Source organism: Scylla paramamosain, chromosome 12 (genome assembly GCF_035594125.1).
Source record: "Scylla paramamosain isolate STU-SP2022 chromosome 12, ASM3559412v1, whole genome shotgun sequence".
NCBI lineage: Eukaryota > Metazoa > Arthropoda > Malacostraca > Decapoda > Portunidae > Scylla > Scylla paramamosain.
The window spans coordinates 17,502,948-17,525,447 of record NC_087162.1 but is presented as its reverse complement, the minus strand read 5'-3'; the positions used below and the strand labels follow the sequence as shown (position 1 = coordinate 17,525,447).

The 22,500-nt window shown below is 42.5% G+C and overlaps 1 protein-coding gene across 5 annotated transcripts in view; it reads left to right on the top strand.

Annotated features, from left to right (window-relative positions):
* Positions 1-22,500, top strand: part of LOC135105789 (uncharacterized) — a 185,118-nt gene that overhangs the window by 23,148 nt on the left and 139,470 nt on the right. For 4 of the 5 annotated variants that reach the window (XM_064014305.1, XM_064014304.1, XM_064014301.1 and 1 more), the window contains one exon: positions 10,497-11,902. The gene's annotated coding sequence lies outside the window, so the exon portion shown is untranslated. Of the gene's footprint in view, positions 1-8,892; positions 9,034-10,496; positions 11,903-22,500 lie in introns of those variants that run through there. The other variant, XM_064014302.1, reaches the window with a different exon arrangement.

Genomic DNA, 22,500 nt, shown 5'->3' with positions numbered 1-22,500 from the left:
GGTGCCACGCCCCCGTTTGGACGCGTCTACTTACTATGAAGGGATATATATATACTTAAGAGTAAGGCTCCGCTGTGATATAACGAATGCACACACACACACACACACACACACACACACACACACACACACACACACACACACACACACACACACACACACACACACACACACACACACACACACACGGATATAGACTTAAGAGTAAGGCTCCGCTGTGATATAACGAATGCACACACACACACACACACACACACACACACACACACACACACACACACACACACACACACACACACACACACACACACACACACACACACACACACACACACACACACACACATCTTTACGTGTTATGTCACACCTCGATTAGTACATCCTTCGTCTCCCCGCCACGAGTACACAGTTGAAGGTGAAGATGCATGCGTCCATCTCAGAACCGTCATATTCACGCTCACTTAGATATTGTTGGGTAAAATTCCGTGCCGTATGACTCATCCCCCTGAACAAGGAAAAGTGTTTATGTGTGTGTGTGTGTGTGTGTGTGTGTGTGTGTGTGTGTGTGTGTGTGTGTGTGTGTCACCTAAGCCTGTATTTAGAAACTTTTTGCACTCTCATCACGACCATTTCGAACGGCCATAGACCAGAGACGATTAGCCGGATCCTCAAGAGTAGAGTAGAGTAGAGTAGAAATAGTTTATCTGTCACTAGAACCATAAAAGAAAACTTTAAAAACCAATGCAACTTCAAGTATATCTTTTTGCAAGTAGTGGAGGTGCAGCGCGGAATTGTTTCAAAATATGTTACGGACATGCACTGAACCATTTCCAATCATTGAGGTTATATGACGGGAGTAAATCTGACTGATCGCCTGTACAGTATGTTGTTGTGTGTGGGTGTGTAGGTGTCATGTTAAGGAGCAACACACACGTCCCTGCCGCACTCTGGGTTACGTGACTGCGGGACATGGAGAAAGGAGCGGCGGCGGGATTAGTGGAGTGACTGTGGCTGGGGGAGAGAAGTTATAGGAAGACATACACCATCTTATTCTTGTCTGGGGGACGGTAAAAAAAAACAGCGATCGTCGGGGTTATTTAAGACGTGCTGTCGTTTTGTGGATGATGTTACAGTTCGTATTATCATCAAACATTTCATTGCATTATCTGAAATATTTATAGCAAGCTCCTGTGGAAGTTAATGCGGTTTTTAAGCGTCTCATGACTCTAGCGATAGTTTGATAAAAATTTACATTATCAGTAGAAAAAAAATCATGAGATCTTGCCGAAATATCTCTGACCTTGACAAACTGCCCTATTAAAACACTCATGTGTATGTTAGTGGAAGCGAGTAATCTGGAATTTATGGATGAGGATGATAGGTGTAAGTAGGTAGGTGTGTTTCTTGTAGGGATAGCCATATGTAGGCCTGACGGTTTCTTGCAGCTTCCTTTGTTTTGTTGTGCTCAAGCGGAAATGTAATGGTGGCGATGATGGTGGTGGGATACAGTCTGTGGGAGATTCTGTGGCGACGGTGAAGCGGCGTTGATGAAGCTGTGTAGTGTGTGCATGTGAGGGAGCACAGTGGGAATCCCGTTGTGGTGGCGGGAGTGCGGCTGGTGGAAGTGGAATAGGCTTAGTGGTGTACTGAGGTGGCGATGGGAGGTGTTTTAAAATTATTGCGGCCCGTATTCAGATGCGCTTTGTTCCCCCACCACAACTACTTTCAAAGGCCACAGAGATGATTGGCAGGGTTCTCATGACTTTTCTTGTTAATTACATAGAGATCTTGCTAATCTGTCACTACAACCATAGAATCACCCTTAAAAAATCGTGTGACTTCAGATAGATCCTTTTGAATGTAGCGGAGCTGCGGCGCAGAAGTGTTTCAGAATGAGAGAGAGAGAGAGAGAGAGAGAGAGAGAGAGAGAGAGAGAGAGAGAGAGAGAGAGAGAGAGAGGTGGTATGTAGTGGTGAGGTGCCTGGGTGGGGTGGTGAAGGGGCACCACCCGAGCACCGTCGTCACACTGTCAACAGGGGCGGCGCCAAGGTCGGCATCGTGTCGTTCCTCATCCTTGCCTCACTGCCACCGCCGCCAAGAAATACCTACCACTGTGTATGTGTGTGTGTGTGTGTGTGAAGAGACCATCATTATGCCCGATATTCGTCTCATTGTTAGTGAATACATTAATGTTTCAAAACTTAAAATAACAACAAAGCCTTCTCTCGCTTGAACCCAACATGCCTCACTGAGAACTGTATAGGTGTAGGAGTCAGGCCACTCGGATAACCAATACTTAACTTACGCACAGTCTTCCATGACCTTTACTTGTAGTGGTGGTGACTTACTATGTTTATTATTAGTTGCCTAGCCGTGTTATTGTTTCCTAAGGTTGTTTATATAATCTGTAAACGAACCACAAGGGGAGTCTAATGACGCTAGTAGAAGAGAAGTCTGTCCAGGTGTTTCAGAGTAGCGGCGTGTCATTATCAGGTTCGTTTTAATGGTAGTGTGTGGTGCGTTGCTTCTAGACCTCCACACGAGACTCGACTCCCGTGTGCGTGATTGTGTCGAGCAGATGTTCTTGCTTACCAACCCTCCTCCTCCTCTACTCCTCCTCCTCCTTGGTATTTATCAGGGTTGGCTTGCCAGGCGCACGACGACCACCACGGAGTGTCCGGTGTCCGTGCGTGTATGTTCCCTTCCTTGAGTCACTTGGCTCCTCCCGGCTGCCGGTCGATAGAGCAAGCAGCGCCTGTAATCATCGACTGCTGTATTAGACATTCTTGTGATGATGATGATGATGATGTTGATGATGATGATGGTCGTTCAAGCCTGAGCCTGTCTTGTGTCCGTGCCTTTTTCTCAAATGGAAGAAGAGGACTGCTACACACACACACACACACACACACACACACATACAAGATGGGGTGAGTTGAGCTTGCTGAGTGTAAACAAAGCGTGTGTTTGGCTTGGTGGAGAAGGAGGTGGTGGTGGTGGTGGTGGTGGTGTGGGGGGGGGGAGATCAGTCGCATTCCGCAGCACACCCCACCTTTGGTTGTTGTGGTGGTGGTGGTGGTGGTGGTGCTTTGCGCGTGCGTGAACACACACACACACACACACACACACACACACACGTATCAAATGAGATGGAGCTAACCGAAATATGAATTGATGAAGACAACAAATATAAACTGGAGCAAAGACAGGCATGTATCCAAGACCAAATCACCATTGTTGTTTAGAATAAGGTGAATGGTGGACTGGGTTAAAATTAGACAAGAGCAGGTAACGGAGCTCCGACAACAAACCAAGACCTGCCTCACACCAGACGCTCTGCAGGGACGTGACGAGGAGGTAAATACACACACACACACACACACACACACCAAAATAACTTCATTCCAATAACTATTCATGTCTGCATCATTTATGTGTTTACCAAGACGCGTATGCCTTGTTAAGCTATTGTCAGTCAGGATAGTATTTTTAAACCTTTCATGGTCTTACCTCTTACTTTTAACAGGCTGCACTGAAAGTTGTTGGAGTTTTATCATGGGTGTTTTTATGTTTGTAATATTTTAACAATGTGTCTGAATCATCATTGGGCAAAACAGACATGAGAACTCTGTGAGTCATCTTTTTGGGATTTAAAAATTGACCTGAAGAGAGAACAAAGGCTTTAAGAATACAGGTCCCAAAACCCCTCCAAGAAACCAACCAAACGCTTGTCGCGAACACATCTACTTGCACCACCAGAGAAGTCACCTGAATCCCTATGAACACCAGCAAACCAGCTCCAATAGAGAGTGAGAAATATTTTACACTTCGGCTTCCCTCTCCTTTGCAAGTGTTTAACCCTTTCATTATCACGGCAATTTAATATTTTAGATGTCATTAGGGAATTTTATCAAGATAATTTTCTTAACCAAGGAGAGATGTAAATCATCCAGTTATTTCTCTTATTACTAACTAACAGGCGATTTTATGAAGTTTGTTATGTTATGAAGTTATGAAGGTTTCTTTTGTACTGAATGGAAATGGTGTCCCTTGAATATTTATAACGTAGAGTGAGCACGATATTGTTACATCACACATTTTGTGTGTGTGTTCCGTGGAAGTATTTAAAAGGCGTAGTTGTGTAGCATATATATATATATATATATATATATATATATATATATATATATATATATATATATATATATATATATATATATATATATATGCAGTGCGATTTACGTATAGCAAAACGATTCTTCATTTCCTTACATATGTTTGAGAACCTTGAAAAAAATTGCTGCGGTTTGATTAGCAGCGCATTTCTTGGCATGCTCCATATCTCTGCAAGTGTTTGAGAAAGTACATACATGTGCTTAGATGCATTTACAGTTTTTTTTTACTTTTTTATTTTTTTATTCAGGTTTCTTGTAGGTATCTTAAGAACGTAAAAAGTGTCTGTTTTCGTTATTTTTAGTTCAGTCTTTGTCCCTGCTTAAGAAAGAGAGTAATAGCGTTTACATTTTTGTCCCAGCGGAGAGCGAGATGTGTCATTTAGTTGAGGTTTTCGGTCCATGCAAAGGTCTAGGGACGAATACAGTGGTGATAAGATATTTGTATTTGCAGCGTGTTTTTTTTTTTTTTCGTACGTGATTTTTAGTTCATGCAAGTGTCCTGGAACAAAAATAGCGTTTCTTAAGATATGTTTACTCTGCGATTCGTTTTTATTTAGCGTGACCTGAGGCTTCCGTGGGACGTCCTGGGAACACCGTGGCAGGAAGACGTAGGAGGTGAGGGGCCTGGGAGTGAGGGGTGCGTGGCGCTGAAGATGAAAGGAGAGGATACGAGGAACCGTCACGCTGGGACACGAACGAGATGAGGGGGAAAGAATTGAAGCAAGATATTGGCTGCCTTTGGGAATTACGAGGAAAGGCTCGGTGGCAGATTTTTGACAGCCAAAGTTTTATTGCTTCAGAATTTATATGAAAAATTTTATTTATTCCTTAAGCATAGCATTGATGAAACAACATTGCCTGCTTGTGAAAGTTAAGAGAAATGTCTGACTTCAGTTTTTCAACAGATAGAGTTTTATTGGCTCAGCATTTATATAAAGAAAAAAAAAGAAACATATATATATATATATATATATATATATATATATATATATATATATATATATATATATATATATATATATATATATATATATATATTGTATTTCTCGAACACAGGATTGATAAAACAACACTGCTTGTGAAAACTACGAGGAAAATCTGATAGTTAGATTCTCAACATCCAAAGTTTGATTTATTTAAAGAAAAAAGTGTTGTATTTTGTTTTCGCAATCGGGTAATTGATAAAACACCGACTTATTTGGAAAATGAGGAGGAAAGTCTGACTCTTAGATTTCCAACAGCTAAAGTTTCACTGCTTCATATATGATGAAAACATATTCCATTTTGGATTTCCAGAACATATGATCAGTAAAGCACTAGGGATGATACGGGATGCCTTATAGACAAGACGGATGTAACTTGTATCATGCTCCAAGTCACGAAGGAAAATGTTTTAGCAATGTCATGATGATACTGAGGGACACTCGATATTGCCTGGGGGATGATTAGGGAATTATATCTTGACCCAAACTGAGGAAGAGCAGACGTGTTGGGCTTAGAGTGTGGATATTTCAGACCTCCCTCCTCCTCCTCCTCCTCCTCCTCCTCCTCCTCCTCCTCCTCCTCCGTCATCTTGTTGTTGTTGTTGTTGTTGTTGTTGTCATCTTTTCCTTTTCTTTCTTTTTCTTTTTTTCTTCCGTGTTTTCTTTCTTTTTTTCATTTTCTTTCTTTTTCTTTATTATTTATTTATTTTTTATTTTTACCTGCTTTCGTTGGGGATCGTCACAGCACATCACTCGCCTCCATTTATTTACCCTCTTTGACGTCTTCCTACCTTTCGCTGCATCCACCACCCGCATATCGTCCTTCAATACATGGTGGGTAGTTGAAGTTGGCTGAGAGTAGTACGAAGGAATACAGGGCGAGTAGGAACAACCATAGCGTACAGTGAAGTAAGCTTGAACACTTACGACTACGACTGTGTGTGTTCGTCTCATTGTTAACCTTTTCAGTACCAGGATATCAGTTTTATTATATTGTGGGTAGCAAGAGAGGATTTTGAGTGTAGTTTGACAGGGCTAAGAGCGTTAATGTGTGATGCTTTGTCTGGGCTACTAAGTGAGGGATTGCCGGCCTGGTATATGGACAGATGTGATATTTTCTTGGCCCTTTTACTGCTGTTTGGCATATCTTTCCTTACTCCTTAACCGCTCCAAGACATTTCTTCTGCTTCTTCCACAGACACATTCAAACATTATACTGGCTAGAAACTGCAGAATCTGTTTTTTTTTTTTTTTTTTTTTACCTCTTTCATGTGGAGGCTTATTACAATTACATACCTTGTTTTTAGTGCTTTGAAGTGTTGCATGTTGCTGTTAAAGGGTTAATTAATCATGGGCTTAAAAATTATCTCGAGTTATTTGTCCGCTACACTTTACAGTTCCACTCTGACTGCCAATTTGGAAATTATCTGACGTACTGAATGGGCAGAGTTCCTTGTTCTCTTGGCAACAAACTCCTTACAAAACATGACAAGTGGTAGAACATTTTATTTGTTTATTATGTATTAGTATTATTTTCTTACGTGTCAAAGGATGCTGACCTAGGACCTCCCCCCGCGAAAAAAAGAAAAAATAAATAAATGAAAGTTCACTATGTTCCTTAAAATAAATAGAAGAATTAATATAGATTACAAATTTAAGTGTCCGAGGACTTAAGATTGAGGTCAAATGACACTAGCATTGAATGCAGGAGGTGACGACTTGTGGCTGTGATTGTACATAGAGTGAGTCTATTAATTTTGATAGATGGAGAGTGAGTATGAATACTTATACAGGCTAAGGGAGAATGGGAATATAATTATGACTTAACCTGACATGTAGTGATGACTGTGGGTGATAAACGCTTACTAAGAATGACTAAAAACAACAACAACAACAACAACAACAACAACTGTATATTATAGCTAAACACTAGAGGAAAAAATGACAGGATAAACAAACTGTCAGGAAAATTTTATGACATCCTTATCACTCAGAGAGAGAGAGAGAGAGAGAGAGAGAGAGAGAGAGAGAGAGAGAGAGAGAGAGAGAGAGAGAGAGAGAGAGAGAAAATATACATACTCTTGGACCTTATAGTGTAGCCTTGTAGTCTGTTGTTAGCGTCGATGAAGTCAGTCGAGCATGGCTGCGATTTTTATCCCAAACGTGGTGTTAGTATGCGGCTGTGGTGAGGAGGGAGGCTCAGGACAAGGTCTTGGGTTAGCAGGCCGTGTTGTCGTGATATAGTGCATGACCATCAGAGAGAGAGAGAGAGAGAGAGAGAGAGAGAGAGAGAGAGAGAGAGAGAGAGAGAGAGAGAGAGAGAGAGAGAGAGAGAATCTTGCATTTGAGTCAATGTATAAACTTACATGGGTTTCTGGCATGAAAACAAGCCAGCATGGAATATAAAGCACACACACACACACACACACACACACACACACACACACACACACACACACACACACACACACACACACACACACACACACACACACACACACACACACACACACACCACTAATTCCTTAAAGGCTTACGTGTATGACTGTTAAGGCCTCGCTGATTCCCCCTGAGATATCCGTGTAATATGACTGCTACATGTAATGACTGCATATCCTTTATATTTTCATAATGACAATGATGAGGATAATGATGGTGATGGTGATGACGATAACGATAATAGTAGTAGTAGTAGTGTAGTAGTAGTAGTAGTAGTAGTAGTAGTAGTAGTAGTAGTGTAGTAGTAGTAGTAGTAGTAGTAGTAGTAGTAGTACTAGTAGTAGTAGTAGTAAACAGTTTTCAGCTTGAAATACATCAGACATGGCAATTAATTGATATAAAATATTTTATTGTCACACTTAAGACTCATTTCTTTACGGTCAAGGGCCACGTGTGTCTGGGTTAAGTGGAACAGAGTTTTGTGCTTGGCCTTAGACTGTGCTGGTGCTGTCGAGTTTACATTTCATCGTGTCACTTGGTGCCTCCTGACGTCTCCCGGTGCTCCATTTGGCGGGAGTAGCGAGGCAGGGTGTTTGGGAGACATGAGGGTGATTGCTTCACTCCCACGTTTGAAAAATCAGTTCCACTTGAACGCAGCGCCCTCGTCCACCTCTGCATGCTGAGCACTCGCCCTCGCTTCCCTCCCTGCTGCACTCTGGCCTCCCCAAGCCTGCGTCCCGAGCCTTGGCCAGGTTTACAGCGAGGCGGCTGGTAAGTTCATGATAGAAAGCGTGGTCGAGTGACAGAAAGACCTCATTATTATTATTATTTTTTCTTACCTTGGTGTAAATTTGTAAGAAGTATGATGAAATATTTACGTGTGGTTATGTTCTCCATTAAAGTAGTGGTTATCAATACATAACACAATAGGGAGAGGTAAATGTTACCATCAATCCAGGAAAGCATCCCGCACAACACACACGTGCTTGCCATTGGTTCCTTAGCCCGTGACGTCACAATCGGGCGCCGCCAATAGCAAGCGGGGTGTGTAGCGAACGCTGTTTTCCTTGATTACATGATGTTGTGTGTCTCATTAATTGGCTTTCTCATTACTAACTTCTTGTTTACGATAGCGCATCATTGCTCTTAAGTAATTCAGATGGCATTGTTACTGCTACAAAATACCAAGGTATAAAAATAAATAGAATTAGGTTTTCCTGTCACTCTAGCGGTCTTGCTATCAAGAACCAATCACCCGCCTCGCCGTACACCTGGTCAAGGCTGCAGGTGCGAGCATCGGATGGATATAGCTGTTGATGGTGTAGACTTGCACCAGACTTGGCGCGGACGCTGCCTGGCGTGGTGCTGCTCGCGTGTTCTGCGCTCCTGGCTGACGATCACGACGAGACTTAGTTTTTCCTACCTTGATAAACTGTGTATGTGTGTGTGTTGATGGTTTTCATGGCATGGTGCAAGCTGTAGAGCAAGGAAGGCATGTATTTAGTGTTTGGTCTCGGCGAGAACATAACATGCTTATCACAGGAAACGTTTCAGCACTGCCTGAAACGGCCGCGCCTGTCACTGTGTGTAGGTGATAGTGAGTTCCGTTCCGTGCTGACGCCGGCACCAACTTTACTTAGATGCAGCACTGGTGTGTGTGTGTGTGTGTGTGTGTGTGTGTGTGTGTGTGTGTGTCTGTGTTCCGTTCCGTGCCTTCAGTGAGTGTTGACGCCGGCATTAACTTTACTTAGATGCAGCAGTGGTGTGTGTGTGTGTGTGTGTGTGTAAAATAGAAAGGCAGATATATGTATTAGTAGGCAGATGGATAGAGAGATCGATAAAGTTGCAACAATTATTTGAATGAACTGTTGAGATTAATGAATTAATGTTTGACAGCACCCCGTGCATTCGACGAGTTGCCAGCATTCACAGCCTAGCAAAAGATCTTACCATACTGTAGTTGGCGCCTCCATATCATTTTAAGTGTTTTTTTTTTTATCGAGGTGTGTTTGGAAACATCACGAAGTGAAGTGACAAAAATGAGTTTAATATACTGCCAGGCCTCGCCTCAGCGGCGTGAAAACTCGCATGTCGTTGTCAGGGAGATAGGTTTTCATATGCATCTTCATAAAATTTGATGTACTTGTTTGATCAAATGTTGCAGGTGACAATGTGCAGTGACGTGACAATTTATACCGTAATACATGAGACAGATTGCAAAAGAAACACCTCTTCTTTCCCGTATATAGTAGATTATTATCATCTTCAGTAGAAACAGCAACTCGACCATCGTGACTTTGACTTCTACTTCAAACTCATGCATGAATTCCTTAGAATATATCCAGAGATTCTCACACAGTGTAGGAGTCAGCGTTGAGTGAGTCACTCGTCCATCAGGGAAATACTGCGCATATCGATTTCCTCGCTGAACTGAAAAGTATTGCTCTTACCACTGCAGTTTTTATCAGTTGCGAAATTCGTTACATTTAATAGTAAAGGTAAGGGAATTCAGACAGAGCTCCGTGAATGATATTTTTCCATTAGAGTCATGTGTGCTTTGTAATGGTGGACAGGCAAAAGGGGGCAGGGGAGGGAGGCAAGGGTTGTGTTGGAGTCTTGTTTTCCTGTGGCGTGTCATGTGCTATTGTTGGTGGTTCGGGCCTGACACTCTCAACTCGCCTTCCTGTGTGATCCAGCCTTTCTTGGTGGTAACAAAAAAAAAAAGATGCCCTGAGGCAGGCATCAGTGCTTCATTATGATGAGTGTGGGTATTCATAAGCTGCGTGTTGTTCTCTCTTCCTGTGTGTGTGTGTGTGTGTGTGTGTGTGTGTGTGTGTGATAACATACTGTATCGTCTTTTCGTCATCTATAGTAATGTATGTGTTTGTTTGTTCCCCAGGTGTGGCATCCGTCAGGAGGGCAGCAGCAGCAGCAGCAGGTGGATCTGAAGCAGGTGTCGGGTTAGCGCTGGAGACCTAATGGTCCGCCAGCGTACCCTATGTTGAGCCTGCGCCTCGTGTCCACTAGGTCACTGAAACAACCTTAGGCAGGACCATCATGTGCCGTGACAGAGATATGAACCCTTGACCTTCTTTTCTACCTGCCCGCTGCCCAGTTACCATCACCACCGTCGCCGTCGCCATCACAGTCGTTGACGACACCGTCACTACCTACTGTCGCCGCTGCCGCCGCCACGACCACTGATTCAATCCAGGCACTGAAACCGCCGTCTTATCCCCGACCACCATCACGGCCGCTATCGCCGCCATCACGTGGTCGCCTCTGCCTGCACTGTCTGCTCGCCGTCACCCGGGGCCGTCACCATCACAGCCAGCAACAGCAGCTTGCGTCAGGCTGAACCAGCTGTTTCTCAGTGTAACTCAGCTTAAATAAGTCTCTGTCAGCCCAACCCAGCAGGGCTCGGAGTGCTCAGAGCCTCAGGGCAGTGGCACGGCCCTTCCCTTTCCCTCACCACATCCACCACTACCACCGCCCTTCTTCCTCAGCTACCCTTTACGCATACCCTTCCCAAAGGCCGGGCTACCCGCCTTCCTTCGAGTGAACACCCTTCCCCTCACGGCAGGAGACAACCTGTCGGCTCCCTTCCCCTGTCCCTGGACCACCCTTCCCTCACCCTTCCCCACCCTGGCCTCCACCGCCTTACCTCCGCACTACAGTGAAACACAACCGCCACATCTCATTTTCTGTCTTTCCATGGTTGCGGGCAAGATCTTTGTATAAAAATGTACATATGTATTATATGAACAAATGCAGGTGAAGTGCATGTGATATGATATGAAGAATATATTTAACAGATAGACTCTATTAGATAAACTACAGAGAAGAGGCTTATATAATTTTTCGCGGAAGAGGTAAACAAATTATTTGCTGGGAAAGATAACTTGGGATAGAATACATACAGCAAGAAAAGACGTATATATAAAAAAAAAAAAGATCCTTCTGCTGCTACGAGGTGAACCATCGAGACATCCGCCTGAGCAAGAGTGACGCGCTAACAGCAAGCTAAGAAAGAAAGAAAAAAAAAAAAAAAAAAAGACGAGGAAACGCCTGATCCATAACGGAGAGCTCTGAGAGCCAACACCAACACCACGACGAAACAGCTTTAGGCGACACTTGGAAGAACAGCAGCAGCAGCAGCAACTCAACAAGAAGCAAAACAAGAAAGGAAAAGGTAGGAGGGGGCGAGGACAACACCCACGTGACAGCCGCCCACCCCCACCACCACCACCACGAAGCATCCACACCACACCACCACCACCACCGCCACCTCTGCTCCCCTCACAGGTAAGGAATCACGTGGAATGTACTTACTTATGTATGTATCACTTCATCTCTCTCTCTCTCTCTCTCTCTCTCTCTCTCTCTCTCTCTCTCTCTCTCTCTCTCTCTCTCTCTCTCTCTCTCTCTCTCTCTCTCTCTCTCTCTCTCTCTCTCTCCCTTCCCTACATCTCTACCTTAAGTTTAAATGTAATTGATATCAAAGAGTCTCGTAATTGCCAGTTGGTTTGTTGCTGGTTGCTCTTTCTTTGTGTTCCTTCGTGTTCCTACCTTCCCCTAAAGCCTAAACGAAGTGCTGGCATCAGATTAATGTGACTGTTAAACGCGCGATGTGTAGATGGAACGTCAGCAGCACACTGAATACATTACGCTTCTTTCTCATACACTCAACACTAGTACAGGCAACAGGTCAGGCTAAGCAGTAGGTGAACGGACGTACCAACTATATGGTAGATAAACAAGGGTACCAACATATCGTATGTAATAGGTAAACAGGGGTACCAACAGTTTGTACTTCTGTAGCCGACAAATGACAAACTGAATTTTTTTTCTGTGTTAGAGGAAGCATTTTTTATACAGTCTTGTGAAGTTAACAAATTCTGACCACAGCAGTGAAAGGTTTAAATAGGTAGGCTGGAAAAGACGATATTAACTCTCTCTCTCTCTCTCTCTCTCTCTCTCTCTCTCTCTCTCTCTCTCTCTCTCTCTCTCTCTCTCTCTCTCTCTCTCTCTCTCTCTCTCTCTCTCTCTCTCTCTCTCTCTCGCTATGAATATGAACAAAGGGCAACCTAAGCAATAAGAAAATTAATATCAAAATATGGTCAAGGTTTGTCTCGGAACTCGTTGATTTATCTGCACGTCTTAGTTAGGTAATGTATCCACGTCTTTGTTAGGTAATGGAATCGGAACATGCCTCGTCATATCTGACTACCTTTGTCCCGTGGAGTTATTGACACTGGTGAGCGTTTGTGTGTTGATTGGTGGGAGCTTGAATCAGTGTTACGCCAGCTGCCCAGTTCAGTTTAGCATGTACAGCACAGTAGTAGGTTATGTAAGATGGTGGAGTAATTAAATGGTTGGGTAAGAGAAATGGACGCCGGCGTGCTGGACTGCATTGTGTGTACAGATTGTTGTGCTTTGTGTTGTTGTTGTTGTTGTTGTTGTTGTTGTTGTTGTTGTTGTTGTTGTCATCCTCTGCCTCCATCACCACCACCACCACCACCACCACCACCACCACCACCACCACCACCACCACCACCACCACCACCACCACCACCACTACTACTACTACTACTACTACTACTACTACTACTACTACTACTACTACTACTACTACTACTACCAGCCTTCAATTTTCCGCAGTAATAAAGAAAAGGGGTGTTAGCTTAAAATGAAAATACTGGAAGCGCCGAGAGAAATATACATCGTATCTTTGGCGAACTGAGCGTCCATTTAAGAAACATTTAAAACACATTTCCCTACACGCACGGTTCGTACTACTACTACTACTACTACTACTACTACTACTACTACTACTACTACTACTACTACTACTACTACTACTACTACTACTACTGCTACTACTACTACTACTACTACTACTACTACTACTACTACTACTACTACTACTGCTGCTACTACTACTACTACTACTACTACTACTACTACTTCTACTTCTTCTTCTTCTTCTTCTTCTATTTTTTTCTCGAAGGGAACGGACTACAGAAGTTCCTCTTTTTATTTTTTTTCTCCTTTTATTTGTTCTGTGTGTGTGTGTGTCTGTGTGTGTGTGTGTGTGTGTGTGTGTGTGTGTGTGTGTGTGTGTGTGTGTGTGTGTGTGTGTGTGTGTGTGTGTGTGTGTGTGTGTGTGTGTGTGATCATCTCTCATTAGGAGCTTACACTTCATATATCAGCCCGCTCTATGGGTGAGGCTGATGTTTCACACACCACACAACTTGTCAAAAATTACTGTAACATCTCATTTAGTGAACACCTTTGCAACATGAGCGGCGCGAACTCCAACCAGCTAAGTGCGACAGACAGTGACGCCACCACCGGGCTGAGGTCTTTGTAATTCACCACCACGGTTGAGGATCACGTGGTGGACTCGTGATGCTAGCTTTGCCTTCCCTTCCTCTTAGGCCCGTATTCTGAAACACTGCTCCCTCACCACCACTGTTTTCAAAATCCACAGGGCTTCTGTTATTGTTGTAGAAATTTTGTTGATCTGTCACAAAAGACATTAGAAACCTGTGTAACTTCAACCAGAGCCTTTTAAAAGTAGTCTGAGTGTTAGACGAATGATTGGGACTCGTGTGGATGAGGCGGAGTGACAGTCTTCGTAGCTTCGTTCCTAGAATTACAGAGACCAAGTAACCCCTTCCTAGAACTTGATGTATTGAATTAAATGCTGCAGCAAATAAGTGCAGGGACACGAAATCTTGTACAGTAGTGTGATGGCTTGCCTTTCAATGTCTTGCAACCACTAAACAGTTGATCTGAAGGTGGGATTGATTGGCCCTGAGAGACTTTTCCTGGGGACCGAGCCTTTATTGTTAGGGCAATCAGAGAAACAAGAGCCCAGCACCTTACCCATTAGGCAACGGTGGATTTTGGTCGGCCTTGACTGACGCGTCACTACGGCAACACTACACACACACTCACACACACACAAAAGAAAGAAAAAATAAATAAATGAGATAAATGAATAAACAAAAAAAAAAAAACAATATAACAATAAAATACAATAATATACAAATAAGTAAATAAATAAAAAATAATAAGTAGATCAAGTAACTAATAAATAAAAAGAAAAACTGCAATTACCTTCTGTGGCTAACAATATCATTATTCTCAGAGGAAGCAGCTGCATGACTTTAAGGAATCCTGCTTGCCTTATCCGCCACCACGCAGCGTTGCATACAGATACTCATCCCCTTCTAGCACATATGAAGCTGTATGGGAGCATTAGAATATTGGAGCTCTAGAAGTTTAGTAGTATCATCATGCAGACACTTACCCTAGCAGATGATCAAAAAGCTGTATTGAAGTAAAAGAATATTTAACCCTTTGACTGCCAATTGATCCACCTTTCCCCGATTACCAGTCATTCTGAGACATTTTAACTTGTTCTACAGCCACATTCAATCTTGGAATTGGGAAGAAATTGCAAAATGTATTCTTTTTCATCACCAACTTTTTTGTAGATGCTTATAAAGACTTCACGCATTGCATAATTGTGATGGTAATTTTCTCGTGTCGCAGTGAAAGGGTTAAGAAAGCTAGGAAAATAAAAACATGAAAACCTAAAATGTAGACCGTGACTTTTTCCAAACAGGCACGTATAAAACTGTATTGAAGTAGAATTATGCAAGAAAAATAGTCCAGAAAATAATAATGATATCAAATAAAACCTAAATGCAGTCACCCTTTCCGTAACCACATCCCATCATTTCCCTATTTTCTTTATTTTCTTCACGTCCAATATCTCAGAACCTTTTTTTACCCTCGGCATATTGGTAAGATTACTGTTATCAACACGATCACTGGTTTACTTGAAGATCAGCATATCAGTAGCACGTCGCGTCACCTTGCATTAAACCACGGCTGCCCTACTCCCTCTCAACAGGTAGCTCATCGGTATAGTGCTCGCTTCACGGTCCTAACGTTCCCAGTTCGATTCAAGCTTACAATTTTTCGGGAGAGGTAGCGTGCCGCCGTGAATCTATATGTCGCCGCATGATCCTGTGTCGGTGTTGAGTTAAGTTATCGTTGTGTTGGTTTATGAGATCTGTGTGCGCTCCACTGCTGCTGCTACGTTATATTTACGTACTTTATTCTTGCGTGTCTCAACCCCTGCTTCTCACGTCTGTCTTCCCCTGGTGTTCTTTATACGTTCTTTGCAAATGTATAAACTAATTTGATCCTTCCAATGAGACACTAGTTTCTATACCTAACTTATACTGTAATTTTTCACTTTCAAACAGGCTCAGGACAAGTATTCTCAAGCATCTCACTTCCCATACATGCTATTCCTTTTCCTGCGTTCTTTGTTAATACATGAACTACTGTGCTCTTTCTTCCTTATAAGACACTTACTCTAGTTTCTGTGTATATCTTAAGCTGTAATTCCTCACTGTTAAGCAGCCATAGGAGATATTCTTAAACGTCTTACTTCTGTTATATCCTTAATCATTCCACATTGTACGTACAGTGTCCTCACTAGGCAAGTATAAAGACAGGCTGCGCGTACGTTACCCTCAAACATTCCGCGTACACACACACACACACACACACACACACACACACACACACACACACACACACACACACACACACACACACACACACACACACACACACACACACACACACAGCCTTATCACGCCTAATCCTTTTTATAGTCGCTTTTTACCGTTTCTCTATTTTCCCTTTGTCTTTTACCTTCCCTTCCATGGTTAAACTCCGCCCTCAGGGACTGAACCGCGCTAGTCATCGCAACTCGCCTGGTGATGCTCAGTCAGCAGTGGTTGCTAATGACAGTTCGACATTGCTGTTTTGTCGTGATTTTATTGAACATAATTAAACTATAGACACTGAAAGGTTGGATCTCTCTTTTAGTTGTTAGTAGTGTCTTATGAAATTATACTTTACATGAGACCATTTTGTTCACCATGAGTAGGAGCTGTTGCAGTCACCCAAGTAGTTTTCTGTCTCTGCATATATTCAGTTTATATTCGTAATTTGAAGTTGTTATTAATCCAAACTATGCAGATCTTGAATTTATACTGCTTGCAACTGAACTCCGAAGCTATGACACGTGGTTTTGTGAAGCAAAGTGTGTTGTGCGTTCAAAGTTTTCGTTTCATGAGAATTAGTAAATGGAAAATTAGTTATTCAAAAACTGAAGAACATTAATTTGATACCGCCTGCAACTGAACATTCAAGTTTAGTAAAGCCAAGGTACAATTTTTTTTTGCACCGCCAAGTGTGTGCTGCTTTGGTGGGATGTCCTTGGCCATTCAGGGAAGCTTTGATGGGACGGCAAAGTTGTGGTGCACTCGGTGACAGGCTTCAGCAGTAACAAGCGAGTGCTGAAGTTGTGAGCACTATCATTGCCGTGCAGTGGTGTGGCGGAGGACCCTCGCGTGGCTCCATTACAAAGTTTCTATTGCTGTTACATTGACTTTCACTAATTGCATTTAGTATCACGTAGTCACTTGTTACAGTTACTCCCATCGGTCTCTGATAAAGCTCATATTCCCGAACTGGGAAGGATTTTACCTAAAGGATATGACTTTGGCTCATTATAAAGTTTCCATTTCCAATTTTTTTTTTTTTTTTTTTTTTTTTTTATGTAGGAAGGATACTGGCCAAGGGCAACAAAAATCTAATAAAAAAAAATGCCCACTGAAATGCCAGTCCCTAAAAGGGTCAAAGCAGTGGTCAAAAATTGGTGGATAAGTGTCTTGAAACCTCCCTCTTGAAGGAATTCAAGTCATAGGAAGGTGGAAATACAGAAGCAGGCAAGGAGTTCCAGAGTTTACCAGAGAAAGGGATGAATGATTGAGAATACTGGTTAACTCTTGCGTTAGAGAGGTGGACAGAATAGGAGTGAGAGAAAGAAGAAAGTCTTGTGCAGCGAGGCCGCGGAAGGAGGGGAGGCATGCAGTTAGCAAGATCAGAAGAGCAGTTAGCATGAAAATAGCGGTAGAAGACAGCAAGAGATGCAACATTGCGGCGGTGAGAGAGAGGCTGAAGACAGTCAGTTAGAGGAGAGGAGTTGATGAGACGAAAAGCTTTTGATTCCACCCTGTCTAGAACAGCAGTATGAGTGGAACCCCCCCAGACATGTGAAGCATACTCCATACATGGACGGATAAGGCCCTTGTACAGAGTTAGCAGCTGGGGGGGTGAGAAAAACTGGCGGAGACGTCTCAGAACACCTAACTTCATAGAAGCTGTTTTAGCTAGAGATGAGATGTGAAGTTTCCAGTTCAGATTATAAGTAAAGGACAGACCGAGGATGTTCAGTGTAGAAGAGGGGGACAGTTGAATGTCATTGAAGAAGAGGGGATAGTTGTCTGGAAGATTGTGTCGAGTTGATAGATGGAGGAATTGAGTTTTTGAGGCATTGAACAATACCAAGTTTGCTCTGCCCCAATCAGAAATTTTAGAAAGATCAGAAGTCAGGCGTTCTGTGGCTTCCCTGCGTGATATGTTTACCTCCTGAAGGGTTGGACGTCTATGAAAAGACGTGGAAAAGTGCAGGGTGGTATCATCAGCATAGGAGTGGATAGGACAAGAAGTTTGGTTTAGAAGATCATTAATGAATAATAAGAAGAGAGTGGGTGACAGGACAGAACCCTGAGGAACACCACTGTTAATAGATTTAGGAGAAGAACAGTGACCGTCTACCACAGCAGCAATAGAACGGTCAGAAAGGAAACTTGAGATGAAGTTACAGAGAGAAGGATAGAAACCGTAGGAGGGTAGTTTGGAAATCAAAGCTTTGTGCCAGACTCTATCAAAGGCTTTTGATATGTCCAAGGCAACAGCAAAAGTTTCACCAAAGTCTCTAAAAGAGGATGACCAAGACTCAGTAAGGAAAGCCAGAAGATCACCAGTAGAGCGGCCTTGACGGAACCCATACTGGCGATCAGATAGAAGGTTGTGAAGTGATAGATGTTTAAGAATCTTCCTGTTGAGGATGGATTCAAAAACTTTAGATAAGCAGGAAATTAAAGCAATAGGACGGTAGTTTGAGGGATTAGAGCGGTCACCCTTTTTAGGAACAGGTTGAATGTAGGCAAACTTCCAGCAAGAAGGAAAGGTAGATGTTGACAGACAGAGCTGAAAGAGTTTGACTAGGCAAGGTGCAAGCACGGAGGCACAGTTTCGGAGAACAATAGGAGGGACCCCATCAGGTCCATAAGCCTTCCGAGGGTTTAGGCCAGCGAGGGCATGGAAAACATCATTACGAAGAATTTTAATACGAGGCATGAAGTAGTCAGAGGGTGGAGGAGAGGGAGGAACAAGCCCAGAATCGTCCAAGGTAGAGTTTTTAGCAAAGGTTTGAGCAAAGAGTTCAGCTTTAGAAATAGATGTGATAGCAGTGGTGCCATCTGGTTGAAGTAGAGGAGGGAAAGAAGAAGAAGCAAAGTTATTGGAGATATTTTTGGCTAGATGCCAGAAATCACGAGGGGAGTTAGATCTTGAAAGGTTTTGACATTTTCTGTTAATGAAGGAGTTTTTGGCTAGTTGGAGAACAGACTTGGCATGGTTCCGGGCAGAAATATAAAGTGCATGAGATTCTGGTGAAGGAAGGCTTAAGTACCTTTTGTGGGCCACCTCTCTATCATGTATAGCACGAGAACAAGCTGTGTTAAACCAAGGTTTAGAAGGTTTAGGACGAGAAAAAGAGTGAGGAATGTACGCCTCCATGCCAGACACTATCACCTCTGTTATGCGCTCAGCACATAAAGACGGGTCTCTGACACGGAAGCAGTAGTCATTCCAAGGAAAATCAGCAAAATACCGCCTCAGGTCCCCCCAACTAGCAGAGGCAAAACGCCAGAGGCACCTTCGCTTAGGGGGATCCTGAGGAGGGATTGGAGTGATAGGACAAGATAAAGATATGAGATTGTGATCGGAGGAGCCCAACGGAGAAGAAAGGGTGACAGCATAAGCAGAAGGATTAGAGGTCAGGAAAAGGTCAAGAATGTTGGGCGTATCTCCAAGACGGTCAGGAATACGAGTAGGGTGTTGCACCAATTGCTCTAGGTCATGGAGGATAGCAAAGTTGAAGGCTAGTTCACCAGGATGGTCAGTGAAGGGAGAGGAAAGCCAAAGCTGGTGGTGAACATTGAAGTCTCCAAGAATGGAGATTTCTGCAAAAGGGAAGAGGGTCAGAATGTGCTCCACTTTGGAAGTTAAGTAGTCAAAGAATTTCTTATAGTCAGAGGAGTTAGGAGAGAGGTATACAGCACAGATAAATTTAGTATGAGAATGACTCTGTAGTCGTAGCCAGATGGTGGAAAACTCGGAAGATTCAAGAGCGTGGGCACGAGAGCAGGTTAAGTCATTGCGCACATAAACGCAGCATCCAGCTTTGGATCGAAAATGAGGATAGAGAAAGTAGGAGGGAACAGAAAAGGGGCTACTGTCAGTTGCCTCAGACACCTGAGTTTCAGTGAGGAAAAGAAGATGAGGTTTAGAAGAGGAGAGGTGGTGTTCTACAGATTGAAAATTAGATCTTAGACCGCGAATGTTGCAGAAGTTAATGAAGAAAAAGTTGAGGGGGGTGTCAAGACACTTAGGGTCGTCGAAAGAAAGGCAGTCCGACCTGGGGACATTTATGGTCCCCTCCCCAGATGGGGACTCCGAGGCTGGTGTAGGAGTCGCCATGATTTTAAAATTTTTTGAGTGAAGGGTGTGTGTGTTATTAGGTGCTTGTAGTTTTGTGTGGAGGAAGAGAGTTGTCTTTAGAGGGCAGGCTGTGACTACCCCCTTGTGTTGTGAGACACAAAGGGAAACGTTCAGTGAGGTCACAGCTGGGTTTAATGATAAGTTCACAGCACCCCCTGAACAGTGCTTTAGACCTCACTGGGAGTAATTATCGTTTCGGCAGGTGTCTACTGCCTCCTCCTCCTACATTAATCTCTGCCAGTTACCGTTAATATTAGTAACTTGTTAAAGTCATCAGCTTTCTTAAGATAAAACACACATTCATAATTTAGAAAGGATTATATTTAGAAGGCTCACACGGAAACTGCTCTACAAAGTTTCTTCTGCTGTTACGTCAACTTACATCGTTTACCATTACCAGTCCATCGTTTCTGTCGCTTTCCTGAGATAGAGCATTTATTCCTTATTTAAGAATGATTCTGTGCAGAGGACTCGCGAACTATCCATTATAGTTTGTATTAATACTACACTGAATCAACGGGAAGGGCATTTTGAGGACTTGCGTGTGGGCTCCATTACAAAGTTTCTATTAGTATCACATTGACTAATACGTATCACCATTAGTGTTTCTGGATCCTTTGCTATAATGATTACTCTTTTGTTGCGGTCGTGTGATAAATCACGTACACCTGACTTTAGAGGGATGTTTTGAGGACACACACATGTTGCCTTTCTCACAAAGTTTCTGTTGTTAGTATTACATGATCCTCTGCTACAATTGATATAGCTTTTTTATTGCGCTGTTATTGATAAAAACACGAATTATTAACTTAAGAAGGATATTTTGAGGACACACTTGTAGTCTGACAAAGTTTTACGTTGATTTCTACCCTCTTACGTTCTTACGCTCTTACGTTGATTTCTACCCATCACAGTATTAGTCTATCCTTTGCTAAAGTTATTGTTCTTACGCTCTTACGTTGATTTCTACCCATCACAGTATTAGTCTATCCTTTGCTAAAGTTATTGTTCTTACGCTCTTACGTTGATTTCTACCCATCACAGTATTAGTCTATCCTTTGCTAAAGTTATTGTTCTTACGCTCTTACGTTGATTTCTACCCATCACAGTATTAGTCTATCCTTTGCTAAAGTTATTGCCCTTTTGTTGCTTATTGATAAAGCACATAACAATAGCTTAAGAAAGGCATTTAGAGGATAAACACGCAGTCTCCCTTACCAAGTTGTTATTACTATTGTGTCAACTTTTGCCTTTTTCCTGTTTGTATTACTCTATCCTTTGCAGCAATTATTACCATCTTTTGTTGCTTTCTTATTGGTGAAGTACTTGCTAATGACTTCAGGATATTTTGAGGACACACAAGTAGTCTCCCTTACAAAGTCGCTATTGCTTGTATGTTAACGTTCACCTTTTTGCTGTTAGTAGCACAGAATACTTTGCTACAATTTCTGCTGCTGCTTATGATGAAGCGTTTGCTTCTGATTTAAGGAGTATTAAATTTAGATGACTCGCACGTGTCCATTACAAAGTGTCTTTTGGTGCTACATGAAGTTCAACGTATTACAAGTTCAACCTCTTAATTTGATATTACTCGGGCACTTGTTACAATTTTTTTACTGTTGCTTTCTTATGACACATCATATATTCATCATTCAAGAAGGATTGTGTTTATATAGAGCTAACAGTTCAAATGTGTATTCCTTATTAAATAAAAGATATTATTGGAGTGATTATTTCTTAAGGAAATGCGTGGAATAGACAGTTGACCTTGATGCGCCGCGACTCATGAAATGACCACATTATTTATTCATTAGATTCGTTACTCTTTGTGCTGAGAAGTAATTCACAAGCTTTCCTCGTCTGCATCTTACTTTGAAATAGTTGTGCAGAATTTCAGTCATAATGTTTCTTTCTTTTTCTTTGTTCTTTTCCTTTTCTTTCTTACTTTCTTTCTTTTTTATTGTATGGTGATGTCTCAAAGTTCTTGAAACCTCATGTCTGGTCAGCTTAAATATAAAAGTCTTTTGCAACCTTACCTCATGTATAAGGAAACTCAATAATGTAATCTTGATAGCAGTAATAGGTACCGAACGTTTGCAAGAGTTACCGAAGAAAATATTACTTAATCTATTTATCAATCATATGTATAGAAGTGCAGTATTCCATGTCCTTCAGCA